The sequence below is a fragment of the Lynx rufus genome, unplaced genomic scaffold (assembly GCF_022079265.1).
Source record: "Lynx rufus isolate CCGP_SWC_20201006 ecotype Redwood Valley unplaced genomic scaffold, mLynRuf1.p SCAF_9, whole genome shotgun sequence".
Taxonomy (NCBI): domain Eukaryota; kingdom Metazoa; phylum Chordata; class Mammalia; order Carnivora; family Felidae; genus Lynx; species Lynx rufus.
Window position 1 is genome coordinate 95,526,589 of NW_025814897.1, and position 21,019 is coordinate 95,547,607.

Below are 21,019 nucleotides of genomic sequence, written 5' to 3' on the forward strand. Positions count from 1 at the left end.
GCCTGAAAAAATTTTCCAAGATCATTCTGCACTCAAAAAACTTCACTTCCCAGCACCCTACAGGTGCACATTGGGTCACCGCCTCCCAGGACTAACTGATGAACAGTTGCTATGTCTTCAACCAGCTGTGCAGGGGGACTCTGGTGAATGTCACTATGGAATGATTTGATTTTCAGGACAGCTTAAGACTTTTCTTTCCCCTTTCCCTTCTAGGAAACAACTAATTTCTCATAAAGCATTCAATTTTTAAACACATACACATTTCATTCTCCCCAAAATACAGCCCCACACACGCATATGCATACACACACAGTCATTTAGAACTAGAGGACTTCCTATGCTGGCAAACACATGTTAATATTAAGTGGATGTATATATCAGAATGGCACATCCAGAATATACAACAGCAATAATTCCTTCTATTTGCATGGTTCCTTTTATTTATAATTTATACACAGCTGCTCCCAAAAAGAATGTGAGACAGATACAGCACTTTAAAATTTACAAAGCATTCTATCTTGTGACAACCCTGTGAGAGAGGAAGACCAAACATTAAGCAGACGTGTCAGGAAAAAAAAAAGAAAAGAAAAGAAACTGAGGCTGACATGGTTAAGGTGACTTTTTCAAGCCCAGAGTCAGAACTCTGAAAGCCTGGAGCTGTGTTCTTTCAACCGCATAAGGTCATTCCTCTAACAGTCTGTGTACCCGCTAGCTCTGTGTAAGGACATCCTGAGGAATGAGTAAAAGTCATCACGAGTATGAGAACACATTCCACACACTCCACGCTTACTCTCCATAGCCCCACTCCTAACCTCTCAGGTGTTATGAATCATCGCCAATACTTACTGGGTGTTTAGAATATGAGCAGCAGTGCTAGAAGTGTTTTACAGTTAAGTGTGTGTATTACCTCATGTAATCTTCACCACAGCCTTATGAGGCAGCTAATATTAATTACATTGTATGTATGAGAAAAGTGAGGCAGAGAAAAGTTAAAATAACTTGCTCATATGGACATAACTAGTAGGTTTTAGAGTCAGATTTCATACACAGGCAGTCTTTATCCATGGGCTCACTTGTTTAACCGCTATGCTCTGCTTGTTTTTTGCCCCAGAAATTTCTTCAGAATAGATATGTCACAAGTAATAGGTTTTGGGGCACCTGGGTGGCTCATTTGGCTAAGCATCTGACTCTTGATTTTGGCTCAGGTCATAATCTTATGGTCTTGAGATGAAGCCCCATATCAGGCTCTATGCTGATAGCACAGAGCCTGCTTGGGATTGTCTCTCTCTCTCCCTCTCTGCCCCTCTCCTGCTTGTACATGCGCATGCTCTCTCAAAATAAATAAACTTAAAAAATCAGTTTTGTGCCCAAAAAGAGGTTTGTGTATGTATGTACATGTACATATATATGTATATGTATGTATGTATGTATATGTATGTAAGTATATATGTATATTTACATATGCATATATGCTGAGCAGTGTGTTCCTCTTTTTACACATGCCTCAAGGGACCAATGAGTCTTCTAGAGGACCCGCACAGTCTTCTCAGGTTACCTCCAAACCCTCCCAAGCCCACATACAAGTAGATTTTCAAACAGAGTTCTCCTCTCCCTAACTTCAAACTTCCATCCCCATCATAACCAGTCGGACTGGAGTCACTGACTATAGAGGACCATTGACTTGTCCCAGAAGTTATTTTGAAAACAGAAAATATTAAAAGATTTTGGACTCAGGTACAAAAGTCATCTACATAACAAACTCCAGATTTATTTTCAGAGATATAATGGTGAATCATGATGCCCAATTGCATTAGTATATCTATACTACAGTGCCACCATCCAGCCACCTATCTCTATAGCCTCCAAACCCTTACCTTACCATGTATCTTACCATCACTGCCAAGCACAGGTGGCCCTATATCATCACTGTACCTTACAGGGTTTCTGAATCTTCTAAACCTGAACTCTAATGACTGTTACTCAATTCTGTCCGAGCATTCTTAACCCGGTAAGGAACTGACATCACCCAAATTGATTTTGGGTCATTAGAAACATCAGCAGGAGGAAAAAGTTAGAGATTTAAAAAGAAGTAAAAGGGACAGGAATGCCTGGGTGGCTCAGTCGGTTTAGCATCTGATTCCTGATTTCAGCTTAGGTCCTGGGATCGAGCCCCACATTGGACTCTGCATTAGGCTCCCTGCTGGGTGTGGTGCCTACCTGGGATTCTCTCTCTGTCTCCCCCTGCCCCTCTCCCTCACTCGTGCTGTCTCTCTAAAATTTAAAAAAAAAAAGTAAAAAGGACAAGTTTCTGGCATAATAACTGACAGTAAAAAAAGAATCCAAGGAGAACAAAAGGAAAATTTTATTTATACTACTTTTGGATAATTACAACTGCCAAGAAAGAAAATGAAACTAACCACGGTTGAAAGGTACAATGATTGAAGAGTTTATTTTTTTATTGATCCAAGTATGATGGAGACTGTGGGTTGCCTATCCAATACCCAAATTTTGTTGGGAGCCATAATATGTCTAAATACAAGGAAGAGGACGAGGAGGAGAAGGAGGAAGAGAAAGAGAAAAAGGATGAAGAAGAAATTGGAGAGGAAACTACATTTCCCAGACCCCTATGAAAATAGCATTTATTTGTTATGTGATACAGTTCTGGCCAATAAAATATAAGCAGAGGTTGCTGGGGAGGTTTTTAGGAAAAAAAAATTCTCCAAAGATGGCTCACTGCCTTGGTGAATGCCCTTTTCCTTTATCCTATACCTTTCTTTTTCCCATGGAATTTAGACATGAAACCAAGAGTAAATCATCTATCTTAAGACTGAGGAGACACGTAAGAGGCTATATTCTGACACAAACAGGCTATCATATCAGCCATGGCTACCACACCTATCTTACACTACAAAAATAAAACTAATTTTTCAAGCCATCATTTTGAGAAGCTGTATTTCTCACAGCTGAATGCAATTTATAACTGATGTACCATGCCATGCTAACCTCTGCAAATGTCAAGATAAATATATAAACTTATTCCAACAAGGGAACAAAACTCCAATGGGGCTTTTCCTAAAATGGATGTCATCATTAGTTGAGTTAGGATGGAGTACTTATAGGCTTCCTTGCTTTTATTTTCTGTCTTGATTAAAATGATTAATATTTTGTGATTTTGTATCACATTGTCAGAGAAAAAAATAGTCATGAATAATGATTTATAATACATTCAGATAATAACTCCCAAGTAGTTTTGAAAACTCTAACATGTATTTGACAATTGTAATTCCTTTCTCCAGAGACAAAGGCTAAGTGGTAGAGTGGCATGTATACCTTGTCTCCCTCTACAAACACCTACCCTCCATTGAGATTATATTTATACCCCCGGCTAACCTATGGGTTTAAACAATCACCTTCCTAAATGGCTAGTATATTTACAAAGTACCAACAAACCCTGACTGAGACCTTCTACAGATAAGTCAACTTGCTAGTGATTATCTTCCCTGAAACACAGGCAAGTGAGAAGGATCAACCATCATCCATTCACAATCTATTCCTTCATCCCAACATACACTGTTCCCTTTAGAATACATGCCTAAATGCTATTTATGCCTGTCTGGCTCAGTTGGAAGAACATGCGACTCTTGATCTCAGGGCTGAGTCTGAGCCCCATGTTGGGTGTAGAAATTACAAAAATAAATAAATAAACTTACAAAATATATGATATTCTAATTTTGTAGCAAGGATATATGATGGATACCAGTTCAAATCACCAATACCAGAATCAGTCTCAAGTAATTAAAACAAAAATTCCCTTCTACTTTTATTAAGAATGTCCTTGCTTAACTGCATAGGAGTAATCAATGTCAATGTCAATGTTTACACAACAAACTCAAGCCATGTGCCTAATGTACTTGTCATATCATACCTGGAAATAAAGACAAGAGTAATTAATAAAAAAAAATATTAGAGTATCTTTAGCAGTAGAAGACATTAACAACAAAACAAAATACAAGAAGTTTTTATATTTAAGTATTTAGAAATCATTGGTAATGTTTTAAATAATATTGAAAGTTTTCTAAGTAGCAGGCATTATGCCAAGCACTACATGTATATTATCTCATTTATTTGTTCTGTTTAGAAGGTAGGTAATATTTTAGACCCATCTCCCATTTTAAAGACAAAATACCTTCAGATCAGATAAATTAACTGTCCAGTCACACAACCAGTAAGTGATGGAGCCAAGATTCTAACAAATTCAGACTGGTCCCTTGGTGAAATTAAGTATTTCATTCTATCCTCTCTCAGCAAGCAAACGGAAATTAGAAAATAAATTAAATGCTGATTACTTTAAAAGTTTATTTTCATAACAAACATAAACTAAAATTCCATTCAATTGCAACATGTATTTTGGCAGAGTGCTGGTAGGCAGAAGGAAGAAAAGTAGGCTATGTTTGCCTTGTTTGATAGAAGTGGACATGAATTAACTCTGAAGTTTGTTAGCAAAATATAAGTTTATGTATGTTTATCGCAAATTTTTAATCAGTCATGGGTAAACTAAAAGTAAAATGTATAACTTTGAAGACAGTAAGGTGGGGGGAACAGAACAAAGCAAATTATATCAATTTGATAAAATATAAACCAGATGTGACAAATTGTATTTTCCAAAGGTGGCCACACCACTATATATACCATCCTATATCTTCTTCTTAAAATGTGTTGTTGACATATCTCCATTGAGGGATAGAGTCCAATGTTCCCTTCCTCTGAACCTGGACAGAAATTCATAAACACCTCAAATAACAGAATTCAGCAGATGTAATGTTAAATAACTTCTCAGGGTAGGAATAAAAGATAGAATGAATGGCTTCTACCTGGCCCTTTCTCTCAGTACCCTTGCCCTCAAACCCAGGCACCATATAGTAAGAAAGTCCAACATAGGGAGAGGCTGTGGAGAAGATCCTTCAAAAAGCTCCAGCTAGATTCCTTGCCAACATTAAGAACTACTAGACATATGAATGAATGAGCTTTCAAATGATTCCACCTGAGAACATCAAAGAACAGAGAAAACCCATATCTGCTCTGCTCTATCTGAATTCCTTACTGATAGGCACTGTGAGAGATAATAAATAGTTATTACTGTTCTAAGCCACTGAGTTTTGGGGTAATTAGATATATAGCAACAGATAACTCACAAGAGCAGAGAAAATAAAAATACAAAATTAGATACCAGAACAAGTCCAAACACATCAATAATCACAATGAATATAAAAACAGGTAAATTCATCTACTAATTGGATAAGAAAAATTAAAGACATCACAAGATTGAAAACAAATGGATTGCAAAAAGAAATATCAGGTAAATCCTCTCAAAACAAATCCTATAATAATACTAATATTATGGGTACTTCATATTGTGAAAAGAATAATTATATAAATCATAAGAAACATAAATGTGTATTCTCCTAGCAACATAGTTTTAAAATACACAAAGCCAAATTTTATACATATATACAGTAAAACCTTAGTTTGCAAGCATAATTTGTTCCCAAAATATACTTGTAATCCAAAGCACTTATATATCAAAGTGAATTTCCCCATAAGAAATAGTGGAAACTCAGGTGATTCATTCCACAACCCAAAAATATTTATATAAGAATAATTACAATAATGTACTACAATACAAAATAATAAAGAAAATTCTAAATATAAAGAAAAATAAACAAATTAACATGCACTACCTTTGAAAAGATTTGTGGCTGGAGATAAGAGAGAGGAAGGTTATTATGTAAGATGACTTTCACTATCACTAATGGATGTTGACTACAGTGCAGTATTAATAAACTCTTGTCATATGTAATTGACAATAAGGCAGCAGAGGAAAGGGTCCATACGTGCAGGCAGCCTGGCCTAGAATGAGGCAAAGCATTCCTAAGCTTACTCTTGTATAGAAAAGCAAAGGTCTGCCCATAGGTGCTTTGAAGTGACAAAAAATACACTAGGGCCAGTTGTGGGCACCTTCCAACATTCTGAAAAATCACTAATTTCTGCCAAACACCACAGCCTGAGGCCAAGCATCCGAGCATGGGAGACAATCACTCACAATCCCACAGCAAGAGACGGTGACAGAGAGAGAGAAAGAGAGAGAGAAGAACCATTGGCTCAGTTGTGATCATGTGATGTTCAGCATCATGTACTACTTGTATTGTAAGACATTGCTCATTTATCAAGTTAAAATTTATTATAAATGTTTGCTTGTCTTGCAGAACACTCACAGAACAAGTTCCTCTCAATCCAAGGTTTTACTGTACATATATATAATCACAGAAAAATATGGAAGTCTAACAACTCTACTCACAAGAGTGGCTATATCTGTGACACAGATCAAAGGACGGGGTTTGATGATACCAAGTCCAAGTGAGCCACTCTCTAAACACACACACACACACACACACACACACACACACACACACACAAACTGTTAGGATAGGTAGAAACGCACACAAGCTACAATTTAGCATATTCGAAGAACAAAATGTTAATAGCCTCACATGCCTACTTACATAAATGTTGTTCTGTGTTAGCTAAATAGATGAAAATACTCTGAGATAACCAGTCTGTATTTCCAATATCACCTTCATTCCAGCAATATTCCAACAAAATAATTTTAAGGGAAATCCAAATAAAAATACATTAACACAGTGTGACACAAGAAGTGCACTGTCCCTGTCCTACAGCCATTTATTTGTTCAACAAATATATGAAATTATACCATATGCCTTGCACTGTGTTAGGCAATAAGGATACAAAGGTGAATGTGACAGACTTGTTCTCTTCTCCAAGCCTTACTTTTAGTAGTGGACACAGACTCTGAACAGACAAACCCAAAAATGACCCCAAATTTTCAAACCGTGTAAGGATCCTGAAGGAAGGTAACAACATTTTATGAGAATAGGGGAGCCTACCTCACATAAGTTGATCAGGAAGGGTGTACCTACACAAGATTAAACCAGGGACTAAAATTATGGCTACGAATTAGCCAAGTAATTACTTCTTATTGTGACAAAGATGGAGTAATAAAGAACACTTATACCTCTGGTCTGAAGTAATTAAACAACCAATTATTTTCAGACATTGAACATAAGATAGCAGGGGAAAGTGATCCCTGAGAGGGGAAATGAGGTATGCCCGATGACTGTCCAGCTTACTGCTTTGAGAGAGCTTCTAGTCCTCAGCAGAGGGAGGGAGGCATCAGCTAGAACCCAGTGATCCTACTGGATTGAGAAGGGGGATTTGGAAGTTTAAAGCTGGCAATAAGGATAGAATTCAATGGGCAAAGCACCAAAGAAGGGAGAGGTGCACAGAGAGAAAACCTCAAGATTTGCAGAAGGTCCCACTCAAGTCTTCATCTGAATATCGACCACGTAAGGAAACTACTCAAGGCCAGATAAAGAATACCTAAAATAAACAGAAGGAACCAATCCTAGAGAATGTAAAGAACCATAAGTATTTCTATTTCCACAACCCAGAAGGAAAAACCTTATAATTAACCAGGCTTGGGGTAGAGTATTCCACAGGGTACTGGCTCATTATAAAACTAAACTAGTTCTGGAATAAAGACTGTTCTGGTCCTACCTAGCAAAACTTAACAGAAAGCCTTGAAGGGACCATACTATTTGAAGGTCAATTAAATACACCTCAAAGAAAACTCAAAAATATTTATAGGAATACAAAAATATTCAGCACTTAACAAGGTAAAATTCACAATGTCTATCATCCAATCAAAAAGTTAGCAGGCAGGGGCGCCTGAGTGGCTCAGTTGGCTAAGTGTCCCACTTCAGCTCAGGGCATGATCTCAGTGTGTGAGCTCAAGCCCTACATCAGGCTCTCTGCTGTCAGTGCAGAGCCCACTTTAGATCTTCTGTCCCCCCCTCTCTCTGCCCCTTCCCCCCCCCCCTCGTTTGCACATGTGTGTACTCTCTCTCTTTCTCAAAAATAAACAATTTTTTTAAAAAAGTTAGTAGGCATACCAAACAGAAAAATAGAACCCATAATGAGAATGTAAAACAACATCTTTAAATTAATGACAGAAAAAAATGTCGACTGTTAATTGTGTCCCAACAACAACAAAAAATCTTCCATAAAGAAAGGAAAAGGAAAAATGTTTAGACATATAAAAGCCAGGAGACTTAATCACCAGCAGACCTGTACTACAAAAATGTTTTTAAAAAGCCCTTGGGACAGGAGGAAAATGATAGCAGATAGAAATCTTTATCAACACAAAGGCATGAAGAGAACTGGAAATGGTAAAAATGTGGGTAAATATTAAAGATTTTTCTCTTATTTTATTTATTTTAAATGTTTATTTATTTGTTTTGAGAGAGAGAGAGAGCATGAGCAGGGGAGGGACAGAGAGAATCCCAAGCAGGCTGTGTGTTGTCAGTGTAGAGCCTGACTCAGGGCTTGGTCCAAAAACTGTGAGATCGTGACTGAGCCATCAGATACTCAACCCACTGAGCCACCCAGACACCCTGATTTTTTCTCTTATTTTAATAATATATTATGGGGTTTATAACATATGTAGAAGTAAAATGTATGCCCAAAATGGCACTAAGCCTGAGAGGAGGAAAATGGGAGTACACTGTTATAAAATTCTTAAACTATACATGAAGCAGTATTTTACTGAAAAGTACAGTGTAGTAAGTTAAAGCTATATACCCTAAAGCAACACCTAAACAAAGCAACTAAGGATAAAAGGGGCTAACAAAAATTATTCAATTAAACCAAAAGAAGGTAAAAAAAAAAAAAAAAAAGGAAAAAAGAACCAAGAGGAGGTAGGAAAAATCGAAGTAAGTGATTTAAGCTCAACCATATCAATAATCACATTGCATGTAAATGATCTAAACATCGTAATTAAAAGACAGAGACTGTCAGATTGTATTTTAAAAAGAATAATAACAAATTATATGCTTCCTATAGAAACAAGTAAAAAGAAAAAGATATGTCATGTTAACACTAGTAAAAGGAAAGCTGAAAGGTCTACATTTTTCTCAGACCTAGCATACTTTGAAACAAAGAATATGAGCAGGTATGAAGAGTGTCATTTTATAATGCTAAAAAGATCAATTCAGTAAGAAAAGGTAAGAATCCTAAATGTTTATGCCCCTAATAACAGAGCTTCAAAATGCATGAAGCAAAAAATTGACAGGACTGGAAAAAATAAACAAATCTGTAATTACGGTGGGAGATTTTAACACCCTTCTCTCAGTAAGTCATAGAACAAGTGGGCAGCAAATAAGTAATGGTATAAAAGATTTGAATAACACTATCAAACAAATGTCAATTGACCCGATCAACATTTATAGAACACCCATCCAAAACATCTGAATACACATAATTTTCAAGTGCACAAAAAACACCACAATAGACTATATTCTGAATCATACAATAAGTATATTTGAAATGGTTCAAATCATGCAACCTGTGTTCTTGGAATACAACACAATTAAATGTCAAAAACAGGGGTGTCTTAGTGACACAGTTGGTTGAGTGTCTGATTCTTGGATTTTGCCTCAGGTCATAATCTCACAATTTGTTGGATGGAGCCCTGTGTTGGGTTCTGTGCTGGCAGTGCAGAGCCTGTGTGAGATTCTCTGTCTCCCTCTCCCCTCTCCCTCTCCCTGTCTATGCCTCTCCCCAGCTTGTGCTCTATCTCAAAAATAAGTAAATAAACATTATTTTTTAAAAGCCAGAAACAAAAATATTTTTTGGAAAATCCTCCATTTTTATAAACAGAGGAGGCATATTTCTAAATAACCCATGAATCAAAAGAGATCAAAAGGGAAATGAGAAAATATTTTGAACAGAATTAAAATGAAAACACAGTACATCAAAATTTGTGGAAAGCATGTCAATCAATCCTTGTAATAAAACTGTTCTTCATTTGATGATTACTTTGTTTAATGTAATCTGATTCACATCAATGGTCTTAAATAAAAACTTTGGGTTTTGCCCATATCTTGATGACTTCTCTTTCCCATTAAAACAAGATGTTCCAACTATTTTTTGTAACCCATACCCACTATAATACTTCTTAAGGAATTAGCTTTAATGTATGATTATTACAAAATACATTAGGATAATGGAAACATTAGAGTTGAATAAGGTAAATACCAGTGTAATTACCACATAGACTTTTAATAATAAAAATTTATGAAATAAAGTCCCTTCTGTGCCCTGCCTGTTCCCATTTTTCTTTATCCCCAGCACTTGTCATCAATCATTATCCTGAATTTGGCCATTATTCCAAGGCATGTTCTGAAATTTTTCCTGTAGGGGTGCAAGGGTAGCTCAATCAGTTGAGCATGGTACTCTTGATGTCCCCTCAGGTCACGATCTCACAGTTTGTGGGATCAAGCCCCAAGTCAGGCTCTGGGCTGATAGCCTAGAGCCTGCTTGAGATTCTCTCCCTCCAGTCTGTCTCTCCCCCCACTCGCACCTGTACTCTCGCTCTCAAAATAAACATTAAAACATAATAATAAAAATAAAATGTTTCTGTATATCTACACATCCACAATGTAGAATTGTATTGCAGATTTGAATGTTATATAGTCAGAATTATACTGTATGTCCTTGTGGTAAGCCATAAAAATGTGCCACTCAGATTTCTTTGCTCTTAGTGTAGAGCAATTATCTGACTGCCACAGCTGCCGCTCTCTGAGTCCACCCCACTTTGTGTTAGGCTTCCCATAGGTTACTCCTAGCCAGTAACTGGGGACAAGAGGGTTGCTAACGCGAGACCTGTTCCTGCAAAATGCAGGACTATGTTAACAGGCAACTTTGGCTCCTAAACTGTACTGACCTTGCCCTTTTACAGGACCTAGACCTGCATCAGGGTCTGAAAGCTCTCCCCACCTTCTCCAGTCCCCTCCTTTCCTCCCTGCTGTTTTCCCCAATAAATTACTTTCACATCTAATTCTGTCTTGGCACCTGCATTTTAGAGGACTTGAACAAACACAGTATTCTTTGGCAATTTGCTGTCTTCATTTAGCATTATGTTTTTGTGATTTATTCATATGGATACATTTATCTCTAGTTCATTAATTTTAACCACTTTAAAGGATTCTGCTGTATGAATATAGTAGAATTGATTTATCCTTTCTGCTTTTAATAGACATTTATGTTGTCTCCAATTTTTTCACCATTACAAGCAATGCTCCAATGAACATTCCAATACATAGGTCACAGGGTAGGTGCTCCTTGGCTAGCTACTGTCAATTGCTCTCCTAAGTCACTGGATCAATTTACACTTCCCCCAGCAGTGTATGCAAATGCTTATGGTTCTGTTCCTTCCAACAACTGAAATTGATAATTATTTTAATTTTGTCAGTCTCATTGGTACTAAATGATAGCTCACTGTACTTCTAAACTGCATTTTCCTGAACACTATTGATATTATGCGTTTTGCACATATGTTGGCCTTTTGAGTTTTTAATTTGGTAATTTATCTGATCATATTCTTGGTCAATTATTAAAATGAATTGCTTGTATCTTCCTCTCTTCTAGAAGTTCTCTAAGTATGCTGTAGGATGATCTTATATCTGTTATTTTCATTTAAAAAATGTTATTCTGTGACAAATGCCTTCTCACTGTTTTTGATATCTTTTGATGTAGACAGATTTAAATATTTAACATAGCTCATTTTATCAATCTTTGCCTTTATAGTTTTGCTTTCTTTTTCTAAAGAAATACTTCTCTATACCAAAGTCCTACTGATATTTTCCAACACCATGTTCTAAAAACTGTTGTTTATTTTTCATACAGATTTTTAATCCAAATAGAATTGATCCTAGAATATCATGTAAGAAATGGATCCAATTTCACTTTTTTCATATGGATTAATTGTCCCAGAATCATTTCATAAATATTCTCTCCTTTCTCCCTACTCTGTTATCATGTTTTTATATATATACGTCTCTGTATAAGCTTTCTACTGTGTTCCATATGTCTATTTCTGTGTAAACAGCACACTGTTTTCATAAAACATTATATGGATTCTTTATATCTGGTAAGTTTGAATCCTATTTTATTTTCTTCAAAATTGCTCTGACCATTTTGATCCCTTGTTTTTCTATATAAATTTTAGAATGAGTTTGTCAAGGTTCTGGAAAATCCTACTGGGACTTTAAATGGAAATGATAGGAATTTATGAATTAATCTTTAGATAATGAAGATCTTTATGATTTGAGACTTCCCATACACAATCATATCATATTTTTCCACTTATTTGGGTCTTTAACATCTTTCAACAAAGATTTAAAATTTTATCCATAAAAATATTATATATTTTTATTTTGACATTGTAAACATCATCTTTTTATATTATATTTGCTAACTGGTTGCTGACAAAAAGAAACTAAAGATTTTTATCTTTGGTATTGTATCTAGTCACTGTATTGAACTCATTAATTCTATTGTTCATCTAAAGATTCTCTTGGATTTTCTATATAGACAATAATAGAATCTGAAAATACTGATAGCTTTTTTACTTTTTCATTGTTATACTTTTTACTTCATTTTTGTGTCTTATTATGTACAATATAAAATAGAAGTTGTGACAGATGTATCATTGGTGAATCCTGGAGGTTAGAAGAAATACATCTAATATTTTCCCCAGGCATCATTTTTCTCTGTTTCTGTTATATACTTTCACATAGTTAAGGAAGTTGCTATTATAATTGCTAGTTTGCTAGGAAGTTTCGAGTTGTTGCTGTTTGATTTGTCTACATCTAATATATTTTATCTATTAATGAGGTAAATTACATTAATAAATTTTCTAATAAATTCTTGAAATAAACTCACATGACTCATACCATTGTTTTCTTAAACATGCCTGAATTCATTGTGCTTTTTTTTTAGAACTACTTAATCCTGATTTATTAGTGCATTCGGTTTCTAATTTTTCTCTCTCACATATGATTTCAGTATCAAAATTATACCTGATTCTTAAACGATCTGAGAAGCATTTTCTCTTGATCTCTAGAATAGTTTGTAAAAATGTGTGATAGAACTTTCCTGTAAAAAGTCATCTGGGCAATACGATTTCATCTCTTTTTATTTTTTAGATTTTTTTTAACTACTCATTTTCTTTCTTTAAATATAAATATAAATATCAAAGTTTTCTATTTCTTTGTGTTAGTAAGGCATAGAGAATTGTCTATAGATATAAGAAAGTATAACAAATTGTCTACTTGCCTACCTTCAAATTTATTGTTGTAGAGTTCTTAATAGTTTAAATTATTTTTAAATTTCTACTATAATTTAATCTGCTCCATTTCTTATATATAATATTTTTATTGTGAGCTTTCTCTTTTATTCTTGATAAGTCTTGCAAAAGTATACCAATTAAAAATTTCTTAATTTATTTATTTATTTTGAGAGAGACAGAGAGAGTGTGAGCAGTGGAGGAACAGAGAAAGAGGGAGAATCTCAAGTAGGTTCCGTGCTGTCTGTGGCACAGAGCCCATGCAGGAAACCCTGAGATCGTGACCTGAGCCCAAATCAAGAGTCAGACATTTAACCTACTGAGCCACCTGGGCACCCCAAAAATATATCAATTTTATTATGCTTTCCAAATAACTTGATTTTATTATTGAGTTTCTGTATTGTACCTTTACCTATCCATTAATATCTGCTATTACATTCACATTTCCACATTCCTTGAGTTTACTCTGCCTTTCTAACTTTGAGTTGCAAGTTTAGTTCATAAATTCCAGGCTTTATTCTTTTCCAAGATAATCACTGGGGACTTACTCTATTGACTCATTATTTTGATGTACACTATTATCATTTAAAGTATAATTTTAAATGTATTCTTCTGATGTCCACTATGCTCTATCCTCTGATTCTCTGATCCATGAATTGTTTATAATAATTCTGTTTAGGTTTTCAAGCCTATGTTTGAAATACATAAATATGTAGATTATATAGTATGTATATTTGATTTATTATATATATGTGATATATATCAAAGTTTTCTTTAGGTTAACATTTGATGTGTCTTTTCCCAACCCTCCACTTGCACAATTTTTCCAATTTTAAAACTAAAATTCTAGGTCTGTCTCTTTTTTTTTAATTTTTAAAAAATATTTATCCATTTTTGAGAAATGGAGAGAGACAGAGTGTGAGTTGGGGAGGGGCAGAGAGGGAGACATAGAATCTGAAGCCGTCTCCAGGCTCTGAGCTGTCAGCAAAGAGCTGGATGCGGGGCTCAAACCCATGGACAGTGAGATCATGACCTGAGCTGAAGTCAGATGCTTAACCAACCAAACCACCCAGGCACCCTTAGGTCTATCTCTTTTTTTTTTTTTTTTTAATTTTTTTTTTCAACGTTTATTTATTTTTGGGACAGAGAGAGACAGAGCATGAACAGGGGAGGGGCAGAGAGAGAGGGAGACACAGAATCGGAAACAGGCTCCAGGCTCCGAGCCATCAGCCCAGAGCCTGACGCGGGGCTCGAACTCACAGACCGCGAGATCGTGACCTGGCTGAAGTCGGACGCTTAACCGACTGCGCCACCCAGGCACCCCAGATCTATCTCTTATAAGCAGCTAATTACCAAGTTTCTGTTTTAATTAAACACAACAAACTCTGTCTTTAACTGGCAAGTCCAGACCATTTACAATTATCTACTTTATATTCTGACCTAGTTATTTTGTACTATTTTCCCTTTTCTATGGTTATTTTTCTCTTCTTTCCATTATTTTTTATCTTCTCAGTATCTTCCAATAGTTAAGATATTGTGGAACTGTCTTCCTTGGTGTTTTATTTTTTGGAAAGAAAAGGAATTTAAAGATGTTTAAAGAACTGCAGAGACTCCTTCTCTCCATTTCCAGATATATCCCTAGGGAGCATTTCCACCCTTGGGGACTACTGATTTGAAAGTACAAAGTCCAATCCACCTCAAAATTTTTTTGGTTTATCCCCACACTTCCTTTTTCAGAATCAAATGTACCTAACACTTGTGCAAAGACTCCTGTGGGCAAGAACATAAACTTTGCATCGTTAGTAAGGAAACAGCATACAAAGCTTGCATGGCTTGCCCAAGTTCACACAACTGCTAAGGGCCAGAACTGGGAGTTAGAGCCACCCCTGTCTAATTCTAAGCCCAGTGGAGTCTCCAGTAGATCTGCTTTCTCTGTGCTTCTGAAAATTAAACATGGATACAGCTCCTCTTGTTACGAACTCATTTCAATATTCACAGTATCATTGAAAAGGCAGCAGAGGCAAAGGGGAGAAGAGAAATCAGTACAATCAGGAAACTGATGAAATGCTGCTTAAGCCTTTCAAAAAAAAAATTTCAAATGTGAGCTGATCATTTGAGAACATATACATGTTAGAGATGCTCCTTGCTACTTTTGAACAGGACTGAGGAGCTCAGTGATGAGACACCAAGCTTCAGAAAGGCAACAATAAGCTTGAAATGGAGACTGGCACAGAACAATTCTGGATGCTGAGCAGCTGTGCTCACTAATCAGAGTGTTATTGTGTCCAAATTTCACCAGTGTCATCTCATTTGCAAATTCTCCACATGGGCTCGACCCCCTATTAGTCCAGTTGTCCTGAAGGCAATGTGTTGACCTGCATGTGTTCCATTTTGTTTGATTTCATTTTCTCCTTGGTTGTGAAATTCAATTAAACCCACATTTTATGGCCTAAACAAAGTACAGAGTAGATGTGCAAGGCATTTTCAAGCCCCGAGTTTACTATTTCTGCTAAGTTAGTTAGAGCAACCACTGTCAACAATCTTTTTCACACCTTCCCATCCTACACAGAAGACTCACTTCCCCAATTTAGGCTGTGCCTGTCCTATGTCCTTAATACCAGAGCTTGGGACATTAGCCTTGACTCTTAGGTCCGCATGTAGTTATAACCTTATATGATATGTTTTTCTGCTACCCACTAGAAAATTGGTCAACAATTCAAATAGGTACACAGCCTAAGCTTTCTCTGCCACCCCTTTTGGTATTAAATGATGAAGGATGGATTCACTGGGTCTACAAAGGAGTAAAAGACTTTAAGGAAGATCAAAGGTACCCCATACCAAAATAAATATCCACAGAAGAAATAATGATGTCTGTGTATGGAAGAAGATAAAATGACAACACCGGGAAAGGAAAACAAGTTGATTGCTTGGCTTTCTCTCTTCATAAAAAGAAATAAATCCAAGTATAACTGAAGATAGGTAAGAGCTTGTGGAATACATCTCAAAACTCTGAGGACGGTTGAACCCAGAGGAGTCTTTCTCAAGTTTTATCAACACAGGTTCAAGTGGCCAGGTTTGACCATAATGCCTCTATTTCCCAGCCTTCATGAGCATGCCAGCATTAGCTTAAATGCCAGCAACTAGCTCCATGTGCCTATGTTCTTCTTGTAGCATAATTTTGTCCTTCAAGTACTTACAGAAGATTGACCACAAACAAATTAGATGAAATATTTATCCAGGTCCTTCTGGAGAACACACAACAGAGATGACCACACAAGTTTTAACAAGGGTATCACATGTTTTTAGTATACAAAAACATGGATCAAAGACACAGAAACAACTCCTAAAGAACTAATATGTAGGTTGAGGCCATGAAATGTTTCCCCTTACAAGTTTCTGCTCAAGCAAAGGGTACACATTATTGAAAATATTTTTTTTATTTTTTTAAATGTTTATTTATTTTGAGAGAAAGAGAGAGAGAGACACTGAATGTGAGTGGGGGGAGGGACAGAGAGGGAGGGAGACACAGAATCTGAAGCAGGCTACAGGCTCTGAGCTGTCAGCACAGAGCCCAACGCGGGGCTGGAACTCACAGACCGTTAGATCACGACCTGAGCCAAAATCGGATGCGCAACCTACTGAGCCACCCAGGCACCCCCCAAAAAAAATTTTTTTTGAGACAGAGAGAGACAGAGTATGAACGGGGGAGGGTCAGAGAGAGGGAGACACAGAATCTGAAACAGGCTCCAGGCTCTGAACTGCCAGCACAGAGCCCGACGCGGGGCTCGAACTCACGAACTGTGAGATTGTGACCTGAGCTGAAGTCCGCCGCTCAACCGACTGAGCCACCCAGGTGCCCCGTCTAAAAATATTTTTAAAAAAATCTCTTCCCAACCCAGAAAACATCTCCACAAAATAGGGGGAAGAAAACAAGCTTATTATTGAATAAGCTGAAACCAAATATGATCACAGGCAATCTGCTAAGAGATTGCAAAAAACAGGAAGAAATCTTACCCTTTTATATAGCCAAACAGATATAACTCATTACATGCTCGCAAAATAAACAATAACTTGTCCTCAAGTAAGAAAACTTGACAGCGCCATTTGTCATACATAGTTTATCCTAAATTCACTGGGTAATTGTGGTGACCATCTGTGTTAGCTAGTTGGCTTTATCCAAAGGAAATATAAACTCATATGTTTATGACAAGAGTAGTTTTGCAACTTGGACTGAGGCATCTGCTCACACTAGGTTTCTACCCCCCCACAGAAACTGGGAAATAGGAATACTATCTTCCTTGATGATTACATTTCAAGGAGATTGATCCCAGATCCTTGAGAAAGACATTCCTAGGTTGTGAGGCTGACAAGAGGCTGATTTAACTTTTAAAAAGATTTACACATATTTCAAAGAGACAGAGAAAGAACCTACAATGACAAATTTCCTAAAGTAAGCGCTCTAAGAAAAGGGAGGTGGGGTCAGTCTCTTCCCAATTTTCAACAGGAAGAATTTTTTTTCCTTTTTTCCAAACTTCGCTAAATTATAACTGACAGTTTAAAAACTGTATATTTTTAAGATGTACAACTTAATGATTTGATATATATGTATACATTGTGAAATATTCACCATAATCAATAGGGAGAATTTTTCATTTCCCCTTACAATGTATATACCATACATGATTACTACGGTTTGAGTAACATAAGGGAAGAGCCTGGTTAAGCTCTCACAAAGGAAGGGCATGTCATATTCCTGGTCTCAGTCCATGGTCCTGGTCCTCTTAATTCTCAGGCTCTCACACTGAAATATTGTATTTCCACAAAAAATTCAGTGTTTTGCCTCAAAAAATGTGTGCAGATGCAGCTCCTATACCCTTGGAATGCTTCCGCCAGCTTGTCCTGATTTGCAGTCTCTAATCAACTGCCAAGCTAACCAGGGCTGCTCCTGAAGCTCTAGCAAGTTCTGTCTACTTCAGAAAAGCTTATATTTTGTGAGGGCAATGACGAATCTCACATTTATCTACTGCATATAATTATGCATGCATATTACTGATATTACCAGTTTAATATTGAACATGCTTTTCATTAGTAAGACACAACAGTTTTTATATTAATTGTAATGAGATCTGAAAGATCTCTGATAAGAGCTTTCACCTGCAGCTGTGTCTGAGTGTAGGGAGGTGGGGAATTTGGAAATAATCATATTCGTAGATTAAAACTTAAAGTGTGCAACAGGGTATGAGAAGGTAGGATGATCTCATGGGTAAGGTGCAGGTGTAAAGAAAAGAAGTCTTGCATTTCAATCCCGGCGTTACCACAGGTTAGCTACAGGGATCTTATTTAAGTCATTTATTCACTACACCCCTCCTCCCAACACACACACATACACATTCCTTGGGGCTTGGTTTCTTTATAGGTCATATAGAAATAAAAATAACTTCCCCACCTGTTTGATAAGAAGATGAAATAAACTCACAGTTATGAGTTTTGAGAAAAAAGTAGGACACAATGTAATGATTCACTACTATAAAAATAACCATTATGAACAAATGCTAAATCCAATAGGATTTCAGAGCTAGAATTTGGCTGGGATTTGGCAAAAGGGGTGGTCAGGGTAGGTACAATGCCTGTAATATACCATATTTATTGATAAAACCAAAATGTTAAGGAGAAGCATTATAATTCAGGTATGTCTGGTTGAACACTGAGGGCTGTTTTGACTCCAAATGAGAAGAGAGGGGAGGGGAGGGGAGGGGAGGGAAAAACAAGTTCCCCAAATGGGTCAGAGCAAGAACCAAAGGAAGCCACATTTGTACAGTGTGGAATGGGGGGAACTTAAGGAGCAATCATTGTTAACATCACCCAGGTCTCAGAAATGCAAATATCCTAGCGGCCACAAGCAAACTGAGAGGACATGCATTCACTTACATGGGTGCTTCAATAGCATCTCCAGGGCTTAGCATCAAGAGGTTCAGTAGGCTAAATTGTAGTAGCAGGAATAAAAGAAAGAAGCAGAAGGCCAACAAGGGTCTTCAGGCAATAAACAGAGATTTGGGGACGTTCAATGAAAGTTGGGACTCTATGTACTATGTATTATCTACCTGCAGTCAGGCTTGCAGAAGACAAGATCAAGGGAGACAGTCAGCAGTAGGTGAGTCAAAATGACTCTGAAGGGCCCATCACAGAGATAAAGAAGAGAAGCACAGAAGTTAGCCCAGAGCTGAGAAATAGCCAAGGGAGTTTAACAGCAGAGGGCCTCCATTATCCCTATGTTACTACAAGGTTGAAGATGGTCAGGGAACTGCAATATTTATGCAGGCTATGCATAAATAGTGCACTTAGTGAGAAGCTAATACCTACACTTAAATTCAATTCATTGTGAGGCAGGAGCCAGTCTTCTATATTCATTATTGCTCACCTTTACAACAACCCTGAAAAGTAGTTATTACCTAAGCCTGAGGATCAAAGATTCAAAACCACTTGCACAGTAGAAATGCAAACTGTGAAGGGGCGCCTGGGTGGCGCAGTCGGTTAAGCGTCCGACTTCAGCCAGGTCACGATCTCGCGGTCCGTGAGTTCGAGCCCCGCGTCAGGCTCTGGGCTGATGGCTCAGAGCCTGGAGCCTGTTTCCGATTCTGTGTCTCCCTCTCTCTCTGCCCCTCCCCCGTTCATGCTCTGTCTCTCTCTGTCCCAAAAATAAATAAACGTTGAAAAAAAAAATTAAAAAAAAAAAAAAAAGAAATGCAAACTGTGTTCCTGGTACTTTTCCAGATGCTTTCCCTTCATAACTCAGGTCTTCTAATAATAAGCCAGTGAAGGAGATTCTAAGATATATAAAGAAACTGAGAAATAAGGTAGTTAAGTCAGAGCTGGTGTTCCAAATAAGGGCAGCCTGCATCTTTTACCTGTGCATCACTACCTCTGAAAGAAAACTAATGTTAATTTTCATGAGTGGAAGCAGGTGCTAGTTCTAGGAAGTGGAACATAAGTGACAAACTCCATCCATGAGAAAACTTTCAGGCACCCTCTGCACTCTATATCCCTACTCTTCTCCCCCATGACACTGTCCCTCAGTCCCCCAGGCACCCACCCACCCACATGCCCATTCACACAAAGGTGTGCACCAGAGCTGGGCCCTGATCCCTTCTTACAATATGTCATTATCACAGCTGTCATAGAAACCAGTAAGTTTTCACAGACTCCTAATGAAAGTTTCATTTTGTACCCTCATTGTGCAATCTCCAATTTTTGACAAACACAGTAAAAAGGAACTAAAAATGGTTCATAATGAATCTGTCCACAGGACAAGGATTGCAATGGAAAGACACTGGTACCAAATTAACGTTCTTATGATCCAGACGATGACAGACACAGAAGTGAGTATGGAGCTATTTGGTTCTTACTGAAGAAACTATAGCAGGCACAGATGTTTGGGGAGAGAGTGGTCTACATTTAAAGACACACAGTTGCCTTCCCTTCCGCAGTGAATCTTGGGGAAATAAGTAAAATCACCAACAGAGTCCTGCATGAAAGATGTTACATATAAACGCAAAGTTTGGGTATATTTGCACTGGATAGAATTTCTTAAGTTGGATTTTTTTTTTACCTGACCTGCCCTCTTAAGAGTTATTCTGAATGTTAATTTGCTTCCACAGGTTAACAGCAACCAGATGGCCTCTCTCAAAGAATAAGAACACATCACTACCCTCTTTCAAATGAACGCCCTATTCCTGGTTGCTTTCTGACTCTAGATCTATC